Below are 23,711 nucleotides of genomic sequence, written 5' to 3'. Positions count from 1 at the left end.
GGGATGATAATGGTGAAACCTCATCGTAAATGGTAAAGCTGGCGCAGACAACTACTGTTACAGATACACCACGCACCAACTCTAACTTACAGTGCCTTGCAAAAGTATTCACCCCCTTGGCATTTTCCGTGTTTTGTTGCCTCATAACCTGGAATTAACATGGATTGTTTGAGGATTTGCATCATTTAATTTACAGAACATGCCCACAACTTTGAAGATGATTTTTTTTTATTGTGAAGCAAACAACAAATAGGAAAAAATAATAGGAAGAGTCAATGTGCATAACTATTCACCCCCCTAAAGTCAATACTTTGTAGAGCCACCTTTTGCAGCTATCACAGCTCCAAATCACTTTGGATAAGTCTCTATGAGTTTGCCACATCTTACCACTGGGATGAGCTATGAGTAAGCACTTGGACAAGTGTGAAACGCGTTAGCCTATTATCTGTACACTCTGTCTATGATGTCCTGTATCTGATGCGTTCCTGATTTTAAAATAAAGAAACTTGGATTATTACTTCCTGGAGTGCGGCTGTCCAGATATTCTCGTTTGCACATAGTCTCTACTAGCATGAGCCAGCACCTGGAACCTCTCATCTCTGGAGAGCAAGATCAGCTTTACACCTGGTGAGACCTAAACTAGTGCGGGGATAACTTTTGTATTGCTTTAGCAGTGTGTTTGGGGTCATTGTCCTGCTGGAAGGTGAACCTCCGTCCTAGCCTCAAATCACACACAGAGTGGTACAGGTTGTGCTCAAGAATATCCCTTTATTTAGCACCATCCATCTTTCCCTCAACTCTGACCAGTTTCCCAGTCCCGACTGCTGAAAAACATCCCCACAGCATGATGCTGCCACCACCATGTTTCACTGTGGGGATGGTGTTCTTTGGGTGATGTGATGTGTTGGGTTTGCACCAGACATAGCGTTTCCTTTGATGGACAAAAAGTTACATTTTAGTCTCATCAGACCAGGGCACTTTCCTCCATACATTTTGGGTGTCTCCCACATGCTTTTTCGCAAACTCAAAACGTGCCATTTTATTTTTTGCTGAAAATTTTGTGCAGGGCCTGTTCTAAACACGGGAAAAATTTGCCACTTTACAGGCATACTATAGACACCCCCCAGGTACAAAATTTAAAGGAATATTTCACTTTTATTGTTTCACTTTAAGCATTTTTGAAATCACTGCTCCCAAAAAAAACTGACATTTTTAAAACTTTTTTTGCATTGATACATGTCCCTTGGGGCAGGACCCGGGTCCCCAAACAATTTTTATGACAATAACTTGCATATAAGCCTTTAAGATGAACACTTTTGATTTTTCATGTTAAGTCTGAACATCCCAAACACACCATCAGAGGCATCCCCTTAGGACAGTTTTTGCGCTTGAAGAGTATTTGCAGTGATGAATCACAATTTAACAAGGAGGCTAGTGCCTTATTCAAACATTTTCTAGACAGGACTACCCCGGGTGGATGCTCAATCGAGCTTACAACATTGCCAAACATAAAAGTAGAAATGAGCTAGTGACCACTAATGTGAGTAAAAAAGTGGATCCATATAAGAATAAATTAACTTTATCTACTCCGTTTAGCATGGAATTTAGGGAGGTTCATGCTATTATTAATAAATATTTACCAATTCTTTATATGGATAATGCATGTGCAAACATTCTAGAAAATGGTATTAATATAATGCCCTGAAGGGCACCAACACTAGGTCAATCTTTGTCACCCAGTTTCTATGACAACAGAAGTAGAACCCAGTCATTTACATGGCTCCACTTTAAAGGGAACTTTAAATGTGGGTCATCAGGCTGCCCCTTTTGTAGTCATACTCTGGGGGGAAAAATGTTTAGAGCATCATCCAGTCAAAGGGAATATGAGATTAGATCCTTCTACAACTGCAACACTAATTACATTATATACTCGGTCACCTGTGATATATGTTATGTACAGTATGTAGGTCAGACGAGACGATTGAGAGATCGTTTCTATGAACACATTTATAGTGTGGTCAAAAATAAAGGAACTAACATAGCCAAACACTTTAGAGAGTGCCATGATGGCAACATTACTGCCATGAAAGTCCAGGTCATAGAAAAAGTTTGTGTACCAAAAAGAGGGGGGACGTCTTTCGTATGTTATGCCATAGGGAAGTCATCTGTATCCATCAGCTCCAGACTCGCATCCCTTCTGGTCTTAACTTTGAGTGGGATGTCAGCCATTATTATGACTAGGGATATAATTTGATTGTTATGGATTTATAATGATCTGAGATATTATAGTAGCATTTGGTCATTATTGACTTCAATGATATATATTTGATATTGAATTGATTGTTTGTCAGATATGGCCCCCACATGTTTCCATGTGTATACATATTCACTCAATGACAATATATTGCTATGCTTCAGTTGTGCTGCAGGTTTGAAGAAGCACTGTTGACAGTGTGAAACGCATCACCTCCTGGGTCGTGTGTCATTGTCTTGGTGGCTGTCATTTGACTTTTTTTTTTAATAAATCACAGATCATTCCTGTTGTGCAGCCTTCCTTTCTTTTTCATTGATCATCGGTGGCGAGCCGCGGCTTGCACCCAGTGCATTCGGAGTGCAATGATTGCTCACCTGGAGCGGCGATGCTTTCTTTGAACTAACTGCTTAGATAGTTTGAAAAAATTCTACGCTAAAGCCCCAATTAATTGCCTAAATCTCTTGTCAAGTGACACACTTGGTGACCAACTCATTTATTTTTTTACTCGATAGCAGAGGCGTAACTAGAAACTTCAGGGCTCCGGTGCAAGAAATCAAGCCCCCCCCCCCTGAAAAGCATGATTTTGATACTATATTTTTTTCCACTGTACAACAAAGTAAAATATTTCTGTTTCTGATTTCAACTTTAAGGGGTGTTGTAACGGTGGTACTTGAGGGGGGGGGGGTTGTAGCGGTGGTATTGGAGGGGGGGTTGTAGCGGTGGTACTGGAGGAGGGGTGGCGGCGGTGGCATTGGAGGGGGGTTGTAGTAGTGGTACTGGAGTGAGGGTGGCGGAGGTGGTACTGGAGGGGGGATGGCGGCAGTGGTACTGGAGGGGGGAGTTAGCGTTTTTACTGGAGGGGGGGTGGTAGTGTTTGTACTGGAGGGGGGTGGTAGTGTTTGTACTGGAGGGGGGATGGTAGTGTTTGTACTGGAGGGGGAGTGGTGGCGGTGGTACTTGAAAGGGGGTGGCAGTGCCATCCTCTCCCACCAACACCTCTGCCTGTTACTGATCCCACACCCCCACCACTGATCTCATCCCTATTTCCCCCCCACATCATCACCTCTGTTGTAGTGGTGATGGATGGGGCGGGGGGATAGGGATGAGATCAGTGGTGGTGGTGGGGGGATGGGATCAGTAAGAGGCAGAGGTGGTGGAGGTTGGCATTGACTGCTGTGCAAAATGTCACGACTTACCGCCAATCAATCGATTCCCCCCTCAGAAATGATCCTTCACCGTGCCTCCTCCAGGAATGCCTTGGCTCATGGGTAGATGGGCCGTAGACGGGACAGTACTCCACGCATTCGCAGAGGGGAGAGCTCCTCCCCCGCCTTCACTCAATTGGTCTGCTGACTTTTTTTCAGTGTCCTCCCCACCTCCCTACATTCTCTCTGTCTTTAGATAGGCAGGGGTGGTCCACACACACAGTCTGTCTCAGTGCTGCTCTGCCTTCTCTTTCCTCAGTGGGTGAAAGCCCCCCTCCCTGCGGCATGGACCAACAGATGACGAATGGACACCGACACACACTCACACACTGGACAGTCAGGTGGGCCTCTCACGCGGCGGGCGGGCTCCTCACAGTCACACTGACGAACGTGTGGTTGGCGGGCCCCCCTGAAGTGGCTGAGAACTACAGGGCTCTGTCGCAAGTGCGACTGTTGTGACCCTATTAATTCCGCCACTGCTCAATAGGATAAGGGTTCTTCTTCAGGTGACCACAACACTGGCTGCATGATGTGGACACTTCCTACTGTCTGTCCTCTCAGGCACCAGGATATTGCATGTAATGATGTTATGAAGCGCTTGTAGTAGTTAGCTCCTTGTATATGTGTGACTGTGGGGAGGGGAAGGCCCACGACTGCAGATGATTGTCCCATAAATACCAGATTCTATCACGCCAGCGCTCATCACTCTTCTGAATTTAAATCCACACCTTAATATAATCATCACGGAATGTGTTATGGCAGATGTTGATTTTCCAAAAACAGGTTTGAAGGTGTGAAAGTTGGATGGGTTACATTATCTTACCATTCATCTGCATATGTACTAATCATTCGAGTCACACTGCTGAAGGTGTTAATTGTTATTTAATAAGTGGGATAGAGATGTTTAACCTCTTCTCACTGAGCGCGTGCAAATATGCAGCCTCTCGGCAGCTGGACCTTGGCGCAGAGCGGCTGCATATTTGCAATAGTGCCGAGAGCATGCGCCTGCGTACTCCTGGCACAGTTACCAGTGGCTATTGGAAAGCTCCCGTTCGATGCTTGCGTTTGGGTAATTTCCGATCATTTGACCACTGTGACACCCAATCACGGTGGTTACATGGCCATAAGCCCCACCCCACCTCCTGGAATTATAAACCCCTTAAAGGGTCGGCAGGCGCTGCCCTAAGGGGTTAAAAGGCATTATATGTGTCAAAAGCTTCCACTCCTTTTAAGGGATGAGCTATCCAGTTTGATGTAGATGGCCACTTTTACACTTTTAGTGAATGGGTTGTCTTCTCTTTCTAAAATGTGCACCTCACGGTCTTCAAAAGCATGTCCCTTTTCCTTAAGGCATGGGAGAACTGCTGAGTTCTGACTTGTAGAATTTGCCCTCCTATGTTGAGCCAGTCACTTGGTGAGAGGTTGTTTTTCCTCCCTAAATGTACATCCCAGCTACCTTTAGTGCTGTCAGAATACATTCATTTTCATCAAACCTTTACACAGGTCGCCTAGTGCATCCTGTTGTGATTTTAATAACCTTGCTGAAGCCCTGAAGAAGGGCGGCATTTTCCTCACAAAATGCATTGGCTGTATTTGATGCTCTTAACTATTAAATGTTTCGAAAAGGCTTTCAAGTAAGATAACGTAACCTCTTCCTTTGTTGCTATCCGAAAATAATCAACTTTCATTTCTAGCGGTCTAACACTATCGCACACATCAGGTAGACAATAAGTCACCCCTTTCCTTGACATATAACACACATTCCAAAAAGTATAATTTGTTATTCTGTGCTTTTTCCACAACAATTTGTTGTTTTTGTTCACTGAGTTTATGGGGTTGATTTACTAAAACTGGAGAGTGCAAAATCTGATGCAGCTCTGCATAGAAATGAAAATCAGCTTCCAGGTTTTTGTCAAAGCGTAATTAAACACGCTGAAGTTAGTAGCTGGTTGGCTACCAGTAAAATCTTGGTTTGAGAGTAACTTGGTTTGAGAGCATTTTGCAAGACAAGCAACATTTATAAATACATTTTGCCTTGATATACAAGCGATGCCTTGATATACAAGTAGCGTCATGTCAAAACTGAGTATAAAAGAGAAGAGAGGTGCCTCCAAGTGTAGCAATATGGTTACATTTAATGAAGGTACAACATTTAGCAACATATTTCTACACTTAGCGGCGCCTCTCTTCTCTTTTATACTTTGTAGCTCCTGCTGGAGTTTGCTTCTAATCCCCTTGTGGAGGCTTCCATTTGTGGATGGACATTTTATGGTTACACAACCGATCACATTTCTATAATCTTTTTATGCAGACTATCATTTGAGTTTCCATTATTTCTTATAGGGAAATTCGCTTTGATCTACGAATGCTTTGGATTACAAGCATGTTTCTGGAATTAATTATGCTCGTAATCCAAGGTTTTACTGTAGTGTACAGCTGCACCAGATTGTGCACTTTCCAGTTTGTGCACTTTCCTGATTTAGAAAATCAACCCCTATGTGTTTAATAGGGATGTCAGGACCTGGGACTGTACCTGTGACCTCTGCTGTGTCTGGCAATGTCTCTTCTTGCTGAGCCACCAAGGGTGCCAGACAGCTCCCTGGATAATTCCTTCAACGATCTTGCCTTGAAGCTTATTTCTCTTGAGCCTTTGACTCTTTGCTTCTCCGATGAACTTCCTATTTTGGCCATGATTTTGCATTTCCAGTTTGCCACATTATTGTGCTCTCTGCAGCCAATATCTTTTTCTTGTCACTCCTGCTGCTGTCCGTATCTCTGCTACCATTCACCTGCAACCACTTGTTACCTACCTTTAGCCTGTTTACTGACTATGCTTTGGCTTGATCTGTACCTGTTATATCTCCTACTGGACCCTGGCTTGCTCACCTTCTGGTGGGGTGATCCTGAAGACCGCGACCTGGTGCTAACATGCAACAAAACCCATCTCCACCATCAGGAGCTCTGGTGAACACCAGCTAGTTCTTACAACCAGCACCTCTGGTGAGCCTTGTCATCTGCCAGGGTGACCTGCTGTTGCACTTTTCTAGCTGGTTGGTTGGAGCCTCTCCACTGCTATAGCTACTGGTCTCTGAGCCTGACCCCTAACAGTGACAAGAAGCCTATCTTTCCGATGTTGTAATATTGACCCATGTATTAGATACATACCTGAACCAATGACTTGGTGTTATTCCCCTGAAATAATTGAATGCTATCTTCACCACTTCTATGTACAGGTTAGCTACAATGGTAGATAACACAGCCATGTTTCTGTCTGTAGAAGTTATCTTTGTATTTGACGTAAAGGTCCTGCAAGGAAATACTTGGCTTGGCTTAAGTTCTGTTCAATGATCAAGCTTCATTTCTTTTCAGATGTTACTTTACAGTCTCAATAGCCTTTGCAGTTGTAATACAAGAGAAGAGGGATGTGACATCTTTTGAAACTCTTGTGTCTTCTGGCTCGGGATTACTGTCTGTTACTACCTGTATGGATAGATTAAAGAAGTAGCTTGGATAGGCTACAAAATGTTGTCAACATTACATACAAAGTCCAGTTGAACTATTTCTAGCTATACCATGACCTGGATAAATAATAATCTTCACAGGCATGGTGTCACAAAGAGGCCACCAATAGGTGGGCACAGACTGCAGTGAGGATCACCAGTTGACAAACCTGGAAGCAGCATTAGTGATGAACACTGACAGCGGATTTAGATGAGTGTAAAAGAGCTCCACAAAAGTATTTTTTAAACCAGTGAGGTGTTGGGGAAGGGGAATAGGAGGAGTTTCAGATTTCCCCAGTGATAGATAAATGCAATCACCTTCAGGCTAATATCATCTGAGTTCATTTGGACCATAAGCAGACATTCTGATAGCAGTACGCCAAGTTTAATTTTACATGGACAACCAGGATGTATAAATACATCTACAATAGAGCACAGAGTAGAAATGAAATAGAATATAGTCTAAATATTCTTCTCTCTTTTGACCCCCCCCATAACCCCTAGTCAATGAATTTATTAATTGCAGTTAAAGGTGCTGGAAAAATGAAAATAATCAAAAACTTTTGGGTTGATCGGAATCAATTTCTCTTCCAGCTGCCCACTGATGCCCGCAATGAAGACAAATGGTAAATAGGGTCTTTTGATTATTATGAGTTCTGCAATTTCAGGAATCCATTGCAACTGAAATTCTAGTTTAAAATGAAAGAAAAATAACTAGATGACCCTGTTTTATAAATAAGCATATAATGCAAACAATGCAATTTCTGTAAAGCTTAATAAAAGATAATAATAAGAAAGAAATATGTTCAAATAACACATAAAAAAATCAGTTTCAAGACAGAAAAATTATCTAGGTTAATGATTCATCCAAACAGGAGGGAAGAATAAATTATTAAAAAATAAATTGAAATAAAATTGCATTTTACTTATTAGATAGAAGACAAAATTAAATAATTTTAGGATGCATGAACATGTACAACTACACCAGATCTTTCATTATATACTCAATTACCTTCACAATTAGCCATCTGCAGACAGTGTTGTAACATAATAAAATAATACAAATAAACTGCATTGACTGTGACTTTAAAAGTCATTAGATAAGCTCATACAAAGTATCTAAATCCGTTTAAGAATGAGCAAATAATTCAACTGAAGTACTATGTAAAGGCAAAATAAACTCAAAATATATTTTTAAAGGATGTATATAAATATTTTTAAAGGATGATGTAAACTGAGATTATTAAATAAAAAATGAGATATATTGGATTTAGTCTTCAATTATACTTTACAGTAAAATTATATTTTAAAGTTAAATTAAAGCTTTGTTTTGCAATGGGAGGAGGGTCTTACAAGGAGAACCCTCAAAGTTGGACAATGCTAGTCCAATACCTCATCCTGAAAGATTGATTGCACAAAAACCCTAACTACTAAACTGGAAGGACTATTAAAGTACCAATAAGTAAAAAAAAGGTATCAAAAATATTTATTATATAAAATAAAAACATTGAGGAAACATGAAATTGCACATATGTACCACAAACATGACATCAAAATTTGAACACAATTATGTTCTACTTAGTGTTTAATATCACCAACCCCACATCCATGGGGGATATAAGAATTGCCGTTGCTCTAATGCAGGTTGCGTTTCGCGGGGCATAGCCCGCTTCTTCAGGAAATTTAAAATGCAGTCATACACTAGAATAAACAATGTAAATGTAATTTAAAATCACATCTTATCACTCAGTATAGTGGTCTAGTGACTGCACATACCTTGAAGTTTTATACAAAAAAGGATATATAAATGGAGTCAAAGAGTATATCATGTGTAGTCTTCACACAGTCAATGGCCGCCACCTCCTGATCAGATGGAACAGTCCACACTCAGTTTGTAAAGGGGTCAAGCTCCTATCTGAACATTCCAGATGGAATATCTGGAATGATATATCATAAAGGTAATCAAATCATCCATACAGTATATCATCATATTGCCAAATACATTGTATGAGTAAGCCAATCATAATGTAGGGTTTGGTTACAAACTACACCCCTGTAGTCCTGGAGGCGAGCATGGGAGGAGGTGACAAGGGAGCTAGAGAGCAGGAGGTCTTGGGAGGACTGAAGAGAGCTGCTTGGTTGATATTTTGAGACCAGGGTAGTGATGTAGCTGGGGCCAGAGTTGTGGATGGTTTTGTAAGTTGTTGTTAGTACTTTAAATTGTATTTGTTGGGTGAGCAGACTAAAGGCAAATATATTGTGCACTGCAAGTGCAGTTGCTTTAGATCTTAGTAAAGGAGGGGAAGCTCTTCTGATTTCTGTCATCAAACCATGTGCAAGCAAAAATGCTGTTTTTTTTTTGTATTCCTTCCATGTGATTGGTTATTCTTTGCAAAATGAAGCTTTACCTCATTTACTAAGCTCTGGAGCAACTGCACATACAGTGTACAATATACTTGCATTTAGGAAATCAACCTCAATTATTTAACCACTTCAGCCCCGGAAGATTTGGCTGCTCAATGACCTGGCCATTTTTTGCGATACGGCACTGCGTCGCTTTAACTGACAATTGCCCGGTCGTGCGATGCTGTACCCAAACAAAATTGATGTCCTTTTTTTTCCCCACAGATAGAGCTTTCTTTTGGTGGTATTTGATCACCTCTGCGGTTTTTATTTTTTGTGTTATAAACAAAAGAAGAGAGACAATTTTGAAAAAAACACAAACTTTACTGCGGCGGCTGGTCGGCAAGCAGTTAAACAATATGATTAGGATTGGGCTGTGAATACATTTCCCTGTGAAAGGCATTATTTTTTGATATTTGCATTGCAAACTTTTTCTTTTCATTTGACATACAATAATCATTCATCGTGAACTGTCCTGGCTGATGCATTTATTTTGAAAGATGACTATGCACAATATGTGTTTTTTGGAGGCTTTATTTACAGTAGTTTTAGTTGATAGTGATAGGAACGCAATAATATTGATACTCTTTTTATTTACTGCAAAAAATAAATAAATAAATATATATATATATATACACACACACACACACACACACACACACACACACACACACACACACACACACACACACAGTCATGGCCGAAATTGTTGGCACCCCAGAAATTTTTCCAGGAAATCAACTATTTCTCACAGAAAAGTATTGCAGTAACACGTGTTTTGCTTTTGCTATACACATGTTTATTCCCTTTGTGTGTATTGAAACAAAACAAAAAAATGAGGAAAAAAAAGCAAATTGGACATAATGTCACACAAAACTCCAAAAATGGGCTGGTCAAAATTCTTGGCTCCCTTAACTTAATATTTGGTTGCACACCCTTTGGAAAAAGTAACTGAAATCAGTCGCTTCCTATAACCATCAATAAGCTTCTTACACCTCTCACCCGGAATTTTGGACCACTCTTCCTTTGCAAACTACTCCAGGTCTCTCTTATTGGAAGGGCGCCTTTTCCCAACAGCAATTTTAAGATCTCTCCACAGTTGTTCAATGGGATTTAGATCTGGACTCATTGCTAGTCACTTTAGAACCCTCCAGCGCTTTGTTGCCATCCATTTCTGGGTGCTTTTGACGTATGTTTGGGGTCATTGTCCTGCTGGAAGACCCAAGATCTTAGACGCAAACCCAGCTTTCGGACACTGTGCTCTACAGTGCGACCCAAAATCCTTTGGTAATCCTCAGATTTCATGATGCCTTGCACACATTCAAGGCACCCAGTGCCAGAGGCAGCAAAACAACTCCAAAACATCATTGAACCTCCACCATATTTCACTTTAGGTACTGTGTTCTTTTCTTTGTAGGCCTCATTCCGTTTTCGGTAAACAGTATAATGATGTGCTTTACCAAAAAGCTCTATCTTAGTCTCATCTGTCCACAAGACATTTTCCCAGAAGGATTTTGGCTTACTCAAGTACATTTTGGCAAACTGTGTCAGCAGTGGGGTCCTCTTGGGTCTCCTGCCATAGCGTTTCATTTAATTTAAATGTCGACGGATAGTTCGCGCTGACACTGATGCTCCCTGAGCCTGCAGGACAGCTTGAATTTCTTTGGAACTTGTTTGGGGCTGCTTATCCACCATCCGGACTATCCTGCGTTGCAAACTTTCATCAATTTTTCTCTTCCGTCCACGCCCAGAGAGATTAGCTACAGTGCCATGGGTTGCAAATTTCTTGATAATGTTACGCACTGTGGACAAAGACAAATCTAGATCTGTGAGTCATGCTGCACGGCGCAACACCACATTCTTCGGGTAGGTTGCATACCCACTACAGACCAATGCGGACCCAGTCGCACGGCCACTGTCACATGTAGGACTCGTTACCATGTTTTGTCATGTCAATTCGTAGCCACGCGCAGCATCACCCATACCATTTGTTTGAATCCCGCAGTGGAACTTACGATACATTTGTACGCACTTCTCTCATACTATTTTCCACACCAAACTTTGTTGTTTTGCCTTGTGCAAGGCATCATGCCACACCTTCCGTTACATCGCACTCCCACCACAGCCCACCGCGAACCACTTGCATGGCTCACTGTCGCAGGTAAGATTCGTTATCACATTCTTTATGTTGTATCAATTCTTTACCATTCGTTGTCTCCCATGTCGTTCGTTAGTTCCCCCTACGGAACCTACAAATCGAACGGACCTTGTCCTTATCCTTTATACTGCGTGCTTAGGGGTACGGTAAGCCACCAAACAAGCCAGTTGTTTCTATCCTTTTCTCAGTAACTCAACTCTCATTCGTTGAGACCCATGCAACCATGCAAATCTTCTCAGCAACCTGACACCCTTTTTAAGACCCTTGCAAAATGCAACTTCATCTCAGCAACTTCTCACTTGTCAAAAAAATAAATAAAAATAAAACCCCTTTGCCACCTCTCAATCTCAGCCCTGCAACCTGACACCTGTTAAGACCCTTGCAACCATGCAAAATCATTTCAGCAGCCTGACACTCTTGTTGAGACCCTTGCAAAACGCAACATCGTCTCAGCAACCTCTCACTCATCAAAAAACCTTTGCCACCACGCAAATCTTGGCCCAGCAACCTGACACCTGTTGAGACCCTTGCAACCAGGAAAATCGTCTCAGCAGCCTGACACCCTTGTTAAGACCCTTGCAAAATGCAACATCGTCTCAAGAACCTCTCACTCATCAAAAAACCTTTGCCACCACGCAAATCTCAGCCCAGCAACCTGACACCTTTTGAGACCCTTGCAACCAGGCAAATCGTCTCAGCAGCCTGACACCCTTGTTAAGACCCTTGAAAAATGCAACATCACCTCAAAAACCTCTCACTCTTAAAAAAAAAACCCTTGCCACCACGCAGTCTCGGCCCAGCAACCTGACACCTGTTGAGGCCTTGCAACCATGCAAAATTGTCTCAGCAGCCGGACACTCATTTGAGACCATTGCAAATGCAATACCGTCTCAGCAGCCTGACACTCGTAGAAGACCCTTGCAACCACGCAATATCATCTCAGCAGCCTGACACTCATAGAAGAACCTTGCAACCACGCAATATCGTCTCAAAAACCAATATCATACACATCAAGACCCTTGCGACAACGCAATATCTTCTAACCAAGCCAGACTGAGACCCTTGCGACCATGCAATATCGCCTCAGCAGTCCATACTGAGACCCTTGCAACCACGCAATATTGTCTCAAAATCCAACATCATACACATCGAGACCTTGCAACCATGCGATATTGTCTCAGCAGTCGGACATTGATCTAGACCCTTGCGACCACGTAATATTGCCTCAGCAAACCAGACTGAGACCATTGCGACCATGCAATATCGTCTCAGCAGACCAGACTGAGACCCTTGCAACTACGCAATTTTCATCTCAAAACAACCTCATACTCATAACAAACCTCATACTCATCGAGACCCTTGAAACCACGCAATATCGTCTCACACTCATCGAGACCCCTGCAACTACGCTATATCGTCCCAGCAACCTGGCACTCGTTGAGACCCTTGCAACCATGCAATTTCGCCTCAACAACCTGACACTCACTGAGAACCTTGCAACCACGCAATATCGTCTCCAGTAGTATAAAACACTTTTCGGCATGCACCTACATGCAAACCTGCATACAAACTAACTTGCAAACACACCTCAGTGGCACACAATCAGCCACACAAACACACGGCGGCACCCAGTTGGCCATTCATCTCCAGTGGCTTGCGGGCCACTCATCTTTCTCTGTCTTTCTCCCTGAGGTCAGTTCAGGTTTCCATCCGGCACCAGGTTGGACTTTATCCCCCCAGATAAAAAAAAAATAGGAGGGGAAGAACATACAGTTCTCATCTTTGCCAGGGTCAGTCGCACAACAGGGGTGGGCCAGTTCATTTCAGGTAAAAGTCACACCAGGCCCACTGTCAGACGGTTATCCACCACCTCGATGACTTCTTGCTCATCGAACAACCAGGCACATCACCGGCAAATCTAGACAGGTTGAGAATAGTGTTCAGCTACCTCAATGTGCCCATAGCTGAGCATAAAGTGGAAGACCCGGCACACTCCATCACCTTCACCTGTCACTCTGGACACGCGTGCCATACAGGCTAGCCTGCCTCCTGACACACTAGCCTGTACCAGGACCGTTATCCACTATTTTACCCAGTCACAAGGGTGCACCATGAGGCAGTTACAATCCTTACTAGGGATGCTGAACTTGGCAATGAGGATTATTTCTCAAGGACGGTCCTTTAAATCACAGTTTTTAGTCTTCCTCACACCAGTGCAAGATCCAGACCAAGTTCTTAAACTAGACCAAGCAGCAGTAGCAGACGTAGCTATGTGGGACAAGTTCCTCACCAGCTGGAATTGCATTTCAATGTTCATCCCGGCAGTGTCATGCTACAGCCATTTTTAGCCGCCACTAGTTCGCCGAACCTTGGCCCCTAGAAATTCTCTTAAATCCCTGGTTTCGCCCAGTCTTCATCACTCTTCAAGCTGTATCCCATCGTGGCAGCTGCCCAGATCTGGGACCACAGACAGGACAGACGGTGCTCTTCACCACGAACAATCAGACCACAGCCTATATCATCAATAAAGGTAGATCCAAGTCACTACCCATCACATTCCTTCCTGTGAAGGCTAGTGCAGCTGTCACCAGTTTAATATCTTCAGTTTAATATCTTCTGTAGACATATTGCAGGCAATGCAATATCGCAGCTGAAGCGCTGTCCCGTTGCAACCTTACTTAGTTTTTCCAGCAGGAGCCTGGAGTCGACCCAACGATTACTCCTGTCCCACCCTGGTCGTTGCCAACAATGGACAAAAATTGCACCTCGCCAACTCAACCCAGCTCATCATCCAATCCTTGGCACGCAACACACTGATAGGTGATAGGCCGCACAGCTTGGAACACCTACCACAAGTTTTTGGCCTCTTGCCCCGGGGCAACGATAGGTGACGTTGGACACATCCTAGCCTTCGTATCATATTGCCACACGCAGCTAACCCTTTCTCACAATACCGTCAGGCTATACCTATCTGGCGTCCAAGAATTTTTGTCCTTACAGGACCCCAGTAAACCATCAGTATTCTCGGCCATGCAGTCAGGCCCCTCCTACAGGGCATACAGAAGTACCAACCCATAACTAGTGGCAAACGCCTACCTATCATGAGTGCCATCTTCAGAGACATCTCTGAAATGCTTATTTGTCCTCTGTTCGGGGCTTCGCCCAGTCTAGTCATCAGTGCGGTCATCTACTTGCTCTTCTACAGTTCCCTATGACCTAGTGAATTTGCCGTCAGCGGCTCCGGCAGTCAGACACTGCTCAGACACCACCTGACTCGTTTCATACCATTACACCCTTCATCTTACGGTCTCCAAAACTCAACAAACCGGCCCCGCAGTTGACATTAACCTGTTTCAGACTAACAATGCCTGGTGCCCAGTGACAGTGCTCATCCGGCTACTGTCCCATATACCCAGCCAATCTGATGGTAGCCATTGCTACCCTTTCTAACCAGCCCCCTGAGTGGCAGTTTATCAGGCATGTCAGGATCCTCCTAAGCAAATTGGGCTTCAAACCCAGTCAGTTTTCTGGACTCTGGACATTCCTTCCGGATTGGAGCAGCTTCAGCTGCATCCCAGCATGAAGTACCAGACCACGTAATCAAGAAATTAGGCAGATGGAAGTCAGCTTGCTTTGCCACATACGTCCCAAATCCTTAGATGGATATGGCACAAGCTTTCACCAAGCAGGCTCAATAAACACAAGAATCAATAAAGAATTATTCCCCTATCTGGGTCTTTTGCCCCCTTTTCTTGGCATACCCACCAGACCACCAAGGCACACTTCAGGTCTATTTATGTTGTAAGTCTTGTCGCGTGTTTATGTGATCCACATCTCTCTCGGTCATAGGGCCATGACCATAAATAAGAAGACCAGTATGGTGGCCTGAAATTTTGGGAGGAGACCGGAGGGTTTTTAAGTAGCCCACCCACCCATGCTCTTTGTCGGTTCCAGTGCGCGATACCCTCCCACCCTTCCCTTTTTCAGGGCACTTCTCAGCACATCCTTCTCCATAAACTACCCATTACTTATCTTGGGTAGGGATGAGCTTCGAGTTCGAGTTCGACCTGAAGGGTCTGGTATTGATTTTGAGGGGGACCCCCACGCCATTTAAAAAAAAAAAATTTGATGCGGGGATCCCCTTAATATCCATACCAGACCTGAAGGGCCTGGTATGGAATTTAGGGGGACCCCCACGCCATTTTTTTTTAAATTTTGGTTCGGGGTTCCCCTGTGGGGAAATCCCATGCCGTTTTTATCAATGAACTTTTATGTGTATTGTCGGTCCGACAATTCATTAATAGCCGTGAGTAGTTTTAATGACTTTTTTTCCTTTTAAATGTCATTTTGCTGTTAGACTGTTCTAAACACGGTAAAACATGCGCCCCTTTACAGGCATACTATAGACACCCCTCAGGTACAAAATTTTAAGGAATATTACACTTTTATTGTTTCACTTTAAGCATTATTAAAATCACTGCTCCCGAAAAAACGTCCGTTATTAAAAGTTTTTTTTGCATTGATCCATGTCCCCTGGGGCAGGACCCAGGTCCCCAAACATTTTTTATGACAATAACTTGCATATAAGCCTTTAAAATTAGCACTTTTGATTATTCATGTTTGAGTCCTATAGACTTTAATGGTGTTTGCGCGTTTGAACAAATTTTTTTCTGGTGCGAACCGAACAGGGGGGTGTTCGGCTCATCCCTAAACTTGGGTATGTCCCCTTTTCTTGGTATACTGACCAGACAACCAAGGCACACTTCATGTCTATTTATTTTCTCAGTCATAGGGCCTCGACTATATATATATATATATATATATATATATATATATATATATATATACACACACACACACACAGTGGGGACAGAAAGTATTCAGACCCCCTTAAATTTTTCACTCTTTGTTATATTGCAGCCATTTGCTAAAATCATTTAAGTTAATTTTTTTCCCCATTAATGTACACACAGCACCCCATATTGACAGAAAAACACTGAATTGTTGACATTTTTGCAGATTTATTAAAAAAAGAAAAACTGAAATATCACATGGTCCTAAGTATTCAGACCCTTTGCTGTGACACTTATATATTTAACTCAGGTGCTGTCCATTTCTTCTGATCATCCTTGAGATGGTTCTACACCTTCATTTAAGTCCAACTGTGTTTAATTATACTGATTGGACTTGATTAGGAAAGCCACACACCTGTCTATATAATACCTTACAGCTCACAGTGCATGTCAGAGCAAATGAAAATCATGAGGTCAAAGGAACTGCCTAAAGAGCTCAGAGACAGAATTGTGGCAAGGCACAGATCTGGCCAAGGTTACAAAAAAATTTCTGCTGCACTTAAGGTTCCTAAGAGCACAGTGGCCTCCATAATCCTTAAATGGAAGACATTTGGGATGATCAGAACCCTTCCTAGAGCTGGCTGTCCGGCCAAACTGAGCTATCGGGGGAGAAGAGCCTTGGTGAGAGAGGTAAAGAAAAACCCAAAGATCACTGTGGCTGAGCTCCAGAGATGCAGTCGGGAGATGGGAGAAAGGCCAGTCGGGGCTTTATGGCAGAGTGGCCCGACAGAAGCCTCTCCTCAGTGCAAGACACATGAAAGCCCACATGGAGTTTGCTAAAAAACACCTGAAGGACTCCAAGATGGTGAGAAATAAGATTCTTTGGTCTGATGAGATCAAGATAGAACTTTTTGGCCTTAATTCTAAGTGGTATGTGTGGAGAAAACCAGGCACTGCTCATCACCTGTTCAATACACTCCCAAAAGTGAAGCATGGTGGTGGCAGCATCATGTTGTGGGGGTGTTTTTCAGCTGCAGGGACAGGACAACTGGTTGCAATCGAGGGAAAGATGAATACGGCCAAGTACATCTTTCCAACCTTCTCCAGAGTGCCCAGGACCTCAGACTGGGCCAAAGGTTTACCTTCCAACAAGACAATGACCCTAAGCACACAGCTAAAATAACGAAGGAGTGGCTTCACAACTACTCCATGACAGTTCTTGAATGGCCCAGCTAGAGCCCTGACTTAAACCCAATTGAGCATCTCTGGAGAGACCTAAAAATGGCTGTTCACCAACGTTTACCATCCAACCTGACAGAACTGGAGAGGATCTGCATGGAGGAATGGCAGAGGATCCCCAAATCCAGGTGGGAAAAACTTGTTGCATCTTTCCCAAAAAGACTCATGGCTGTATTAGATCAAAAGGGTGCTTCTACTAAATACTGAGCAAAGGGTCTGAATACTTAGGACCATGTGATATTTCAGTTTTTCTTTTTTAATTAATCTGCAAAAATGTCAACAATTCTGTGTTTTTCTGTCAATATGGGGTGCTGTGTGTACATTAATGAGGAAAAAAAATGAACTTAAATGATTTCAGCAAATGGCTGCAATCAGGGCAGCCATCAGAAATTTTGGGGCCCCTTACAAAGCTTTAGGCCTTAGGCCCCCCGGGGGCCCGACCTCCAACATTCCATGTGTTGTAGAGACTGGAGGGATGGATGGTGCCTGGCGTGGGTGGGGATGCGTGCGTTGTGGAGACTGGAGGGATAGATGGTGCTCGGTCTGGGTGGGGATGCGTTAGTTGTGGAGACTGGAGGGATGGATGGTGCCTGTCGTGGGTGGGGATGCATGCGTTGTGGAGACTGGAGGGATGGATGGTGCCTGGCGTGGATGGGGATGCGTGCGTTGTGGAGACTGGAGGGATGGATGATGCTCGGCAAGGGTGGGGATGCGTGCGTTGTGGAGACTGGAGGGATGGATGGTGCTCGGCAAGGGTGCCTGGCGTGGGTGGGGATGTGTGCGTTGTGGAGACTGGACGGATGGATGGTGCTCTGGGTGGGTGGGGATGCGTGCGTTGTGGAGACTGGAGGGATGGATGGTGCTCGGCAAGGGTGGGGATGCGTGCGTTGTGGAGACTGGAGGGATGGATGGTGCTCAGGGTGGGTGGGGATGCGTGTGTTGTGGAGACTGGAGGGATGGATGGTGCTCAGGGTGGGTGGGGATGCGTGTGTTGTGGAGACTGGAGGGATGGATGGTGCTCAGGGTGGGTGGGGATGCGTGTGTTGTGGAGACTGGAGGGATGGATGGTGCTCGGCAAGGGTGGGGATGCGTGCGTTGTGGAGACTGGAGGGATGGATGGTGCTCAGCGTGGGTGGGGATGTGTGTGTTGTGGAGACTGGAGGGATGGATGGTGCTTGGCAAGGGTGGGGATGTGTGCGTTGTGGAGACTGGAGGGATGGTGTAGATGCTGGGTGCAGATAAAGATGCTTGAGTTGCATTGTGAAAATGGATGAGGGTGACTGTGGATGGGGATGAGAGTTACATAGTGAAGAGGCGGGCAGCGGGCTCTCCAAAATGTAACTTATTTGCACCCACAGAGTCATCCATTTTCACAAATCAATTATATGCAGCTATTCAGCCTAAGGGTGTCCCATCCAAGAAGAAGGAGATAAATAAAGTCCCACTAAAATGTACAGGCAGCACAGGGGACACAGTCAGCAGTACACATTAAATATTTCTGACTTACCCTCCATGCTGCACTCTCCAATCTGTTATTGTGTCTGTGTCCATGTGCACTGTCGACTAGCTGGCCACTCCCCCTGTCCTTGTCCTGCACAATCACAGTCCGAAAAAATCCTGCAGCAGCCATCAGGCTCTGCCTCCGAAGGGAATGGATGAGCAGAGTGCACTGGCCATGGTGAAAGTGTCATCCCTTCAAGTTCTCTCCTCCTGCAGCCAGCTGACAAGGGGGGGGTGCTGGCAAAAAAGTGTTAGCCCTTCAGGCGATCTCCTCCTCTGTCCAGCAGCTGCTGAGCGGGGGGGGGGGGCAAAAGGATAGTGTCACTCTTCTCCTCTCGCCAGCAACACGCTGATTATCAGGGGGACGATGGCCGGGCCCCTGGGGACATGCGGGGCCCTAACAGGTGTAATGCCTGTACCCCCCTGATGGCGGCCCTGGCTGCAATATAACAAAGAGTGAAAAATGTAAGGGGGTCTGAATACCTGTGTATATATATATATATATATAATCACTACTCAATGGGTAATGTGTTAGGAATGAAAGGAACCCACATCGGTTAATGGAAATTAAAGTTATCAACCCACAGAGGGCTGAATTCAAAGACACCCCAAAAATCAAAGTGAAAAAATGATGCAGCGGGCTAGTCCATGTTATTGAAATTTCATTGCAGCAACTCAGAATGGTACCTAGTAGTTTGTATGGCTCCCACATGTTTGTATGCATGCCTGAAAACTAGATGTGCAGAACAGAAAAATTGGTTTAGTTTCATTTCGGATAGATTCGTTATGTTACTAATTTTGTTTTGTTATGGAATTCGTTTAGTTTCATTTCGTTTACATTAAACTTAGTTTTTCTTAAAATTTGTTTAATTTATTAATTTTCTAACGAACAAAAATGTTTAAAAAAAATGGCAAAAAAAGCCAGAATTGAAGAAAAAAAAACTACGTGGGGTCACCCCCAAAAACCATGCCAGGCACTTATCCGAGCATGCAGCCTGGCAGGTTGGGAAAGGGGAGGATGAGCGAGCGTACCCTCCTCCTGAATCATACCAGGCCACATGCCCCCATGGGCCTGGTATGGACTGGGGGAGGAACCCTAAGCCATTTTTATTAACATTTTTCTATTGCCAGGGCAATTGCCGGCATTCCTTATCTTTATATTCATCTGTCAGTGGGGAAGCCCACTGACAGATGATGACTCATGGTTGTTAAGGACATGGGCAGCCGGCTTCCTGGACTGCTGCTTAACAACCAGCTATTTCTTCACACAGAATTTGAAACGGCTGATCGTTTATCGACCAATCCAAATTCTAATTATTATGAAAAGTTAGAATTCGTTAGAGAGAATAAACAAAACAATTTTTAATGGATTTTAACTAAATTCGTTACTATTCGTTACTATTTCATTCAGAGATTCGGATACATCCGAATCTCTGAATAACCAAAAATTAATCCGAACTGGTATTCGGACCAAAACGAATTGCACATGTCTACTGAAAACATCAGGGCATGTTCCTAATGAGACAGTGGATGGTGTCCTGAGGTATTTCCTCCTAGATCTGGACCAGGGCATCACTGAGCTCCTGAACAGCGGTGTCCGATGGACCAAAACATAATGTCCCAGAGGTGTTCTATTGGATTTAGGTCAGGCAAGCATGGTGCCATTCAATGGTATAAATTCCTTCATACTCCAGGAACTGGCTGCATACTCTCGCCGGGCATTGTTGTGGACCAGGAAGAACCCAGGATCCACTGCACCAGCGTAGGGTCTGACAGTGGGTCCAAGGATTTCATCCCGATACCAAATAGCAGTCAAGGTGCCATTGTCTAGCCTGTAGTGGCCTGTGGGTCCCTCCATGGACATGCCTCTCCAAACCATCACTGACCCACCACCAAACTGGTCATGCTGAAGGATGTTACAGGCAGCATATCATTTTCCACAGCTTCTCCAGACCCTTTTACATCTGTCACATGTGCTCAGGGTGAACCTGATCTCATCTAAGAAAAGCACAGGGTGCTAGTGGCGGGCCTGCCAATTCTGGTTTTCAATGGCAAATGCCAATCGAGCTCCACTGTGTCGGGCAGGGTGCACAGGGTCTACTAGAGGACCTTGGGTCCTCAGGCCACCCTCTTGAAGTCTGTTTCTGATTGTTTGGTCAGAGACATTCACACCAGTGGCCTGCTGGAGGTCATTTTGTAGGGCTCTGGCAGTGCTCATCCTGTTTCTTCTTGCGCAAAGGAGCAGATACTGGTTCTGCTGATGGGTTAAGGACCTTCTACGGTCCTGTCCCGCACTTCTAGAGTTAACTGCCTGTTTCCTGGAATCTCCTCCATGCTCTTGAGACTGTGCTGTGAGACATAGCAAACCTTCTGGCAATGGCACGTATTGATATACCATCCTGGAGGAGTTGGACTGCTTGTACAACCTCTATAGGGTCTAGGTATCGTGTCATGCTACCAGTAGTGACACTGACCTTAGCCAAATGCAAAACTAGTGAAAAACAGTCAGAAAAGATGAGTAGGGGAAAAAAAATGTCAATGGCCTCCATCTGTAAAACCATTCCTGTTTTGAAGGTTGTCTCATTGTTGCCCATATAGTGCACCTGTTAATTTCATTAACACCAAAGCAGCTGAAACTGATTAACAACCCCCTCTGTTACCTAACTGATCAGATCAATATCCCAGGAGTTTAATTGACTTAATGCTATACTCTGATTAAAAAGTGTTCCCTTAATTTTTTTGAGCAGTATATATATATATATATATATATATATATATATATTACATCAAATATACAATACATTTTTTATACCACTAAATAAACATAAAATATAGAAAATTAAACTACATACACAGTGCAGTATTTTCCTGTCCTGGGTGTTGTGTTGGACTATCCAAAGGAATATACTAGGCACCAGACTTGTCAGAGCTAGGAGAAGGAAAGGATTTTTCTACAAGTGTGTTACCCAGCTGTGAAGACATAATGGGATAATAACTACCTCTTTCCATGGAAAGCAGAGAAAGCAAATTTGATTGGAATTTTCTTTAATGGAATAATCTTGATTCACTAGATGTGATGAACCAGTGTTATGTGATCTGTGCTGTATATCACATGGAATAATTTTTTAATTTTTACATATTCATCATTGACATGTCTATGTACATTGGAAATAAGAGTAAAACATACCATTCCTAAAGGTGACTGTTTATTTAAACAGGCGATTGCTTTTTCTCAGCCTCTCTTTGCCCTTTCTCTGTAGCCTATTTTCGTAAGATATATACAGCACATATATCATTTTTGTGGGCAACATCTTCTAAAAGTTATTTTATAGTCTACATTAAACAGAATTAAATTATGCGTTTCACAAGCCTAATCAGTGGTACTATAAAATAAATAATTAAAAGACAGAACTAGAAGGTTTAAATATACATGATAAAAAACAAACATTTAAAACAATTTACAAACAAATAGCAAAGGCAAAAAGAAAAAGAGGTTACTAGCTGTTGAGTTCATTAGGAACATTTTTTATTTAACATTTTTGTTTTCACTTGCATGGTTGCTGAATGTTACATTATGTGAAAATCAAAGAACGCTGATATGTTGTGTGAATAAAAAAAATTAAAAACACTCATTAAAATAATTGTAATAATATTGCTGTAATGGGGCATATTTACTAAAACTAGTGTACTCAGAATCTGGTGCAGCTGAGCATGGTAGCCAATCACCTTCTAACTTCAGCTTGTTAAATTAACCCCTTCGCATGACCGTACGCAAATTTGCATTCATGGCTTGAATGTGTTAAACTGGGATGATGTCTGCAGTTGCAGGCATCACCCCGGTACTGTTTCCTAGAGCCAGCGGTTGGCTTTTTAGTGATAACAACTGATGTGGCTGTTATCCTAAAGGAGCCGCTCTTCCCGGCCCACCGGGAGAGCAGAGCCACCAGCCGGCGCGTCTGGATTCGGCTTTGATCGGGTCTCTGATCGGGCCAATGGCACCTATTTTCAAAGAATTACAGTATTCAGAATTGCCGATTTTGGCGATCTGAATACTTTTAAGTGCAAAAGAGGGATTTAGGGTCTTTTAGACCCCTGATCCCTCCATAAAGAGTACCTGTGACCACCTATTACTGTCACAAGGGATGTTTACATTCCTTGTGACAGTAATAAAAGTGATCTGAATATTTTTTTTTAAAAGGACAATATAAAAAAATAAAAAAATAAATAAGAAAAAAAATAGAAAAATTTGTAAAGTGCCCCCATCCTTGTGTGCTGGCGCAGCAAAGAAAATGCATACGCAAGTCATGCCCGCAAATGTAAACAGTGTTCAAATCACACATGTGAGGTATCACCGCGATCGTCAGAGTGAGAGCAATATTTATAGCAAAAGACCTCCTCTGTATCTCTAACCTGGTAACCGTTCATTTTTTTTTTAAAGCGACCCCTAAGGAGGTACCGTAGTTTGTCGCCATTCCACGAGTGTGCGCAATTTCAAAGCATGACATGTTAGGTATCTATTTACTCAGCGCAACATCATCTCACATTAGACAAAAAAATGGGCTAACTTTACTGTTTAGTAAATTCACGAAAGTGTCTTTTTTTCGAAAAAAATTGCGTTTGAAAGATCGTTGCGCAAATACCGTGTGACATAAAATATTG

At 43.3% G+C, this 23,711-nt stretch overlaps 1 protein-coding gene across 4 annotated transcripts in view; it reads left to right on the top strand.

Annotated features, from left to right (window-relative positions):
* TRPA1 (transient receptor potential cation channel subfamily A member 1) overlaps positions 1-23,711 on the top strand; it is a 321,861-nt gene that overhangs the window by 118,108 nt on the left and 180,042 nt on the right. The window lies entirely within an intron of this gene.

This window comes from Aquarana catesbeiana, linkage group LG05, assembly GCF_042186555.1.
Source record: "Aquarana catesbeiana isolate 2022-GZ linkage group LG05, ASM4218655v1, whole genome shotgun sequence".
NCBI classification, from domain to species: domain Eukaryota; kingdom Metazoa; phylum Chordata; class Amphibia; order Anura; family Ranidae; genus Aquarana; species Aquarana catesbeiana.
Note: the sequence above shows the minus strand (reverse complement) of the source record. Positions and strands in the feature narration are given on the sequence as shown.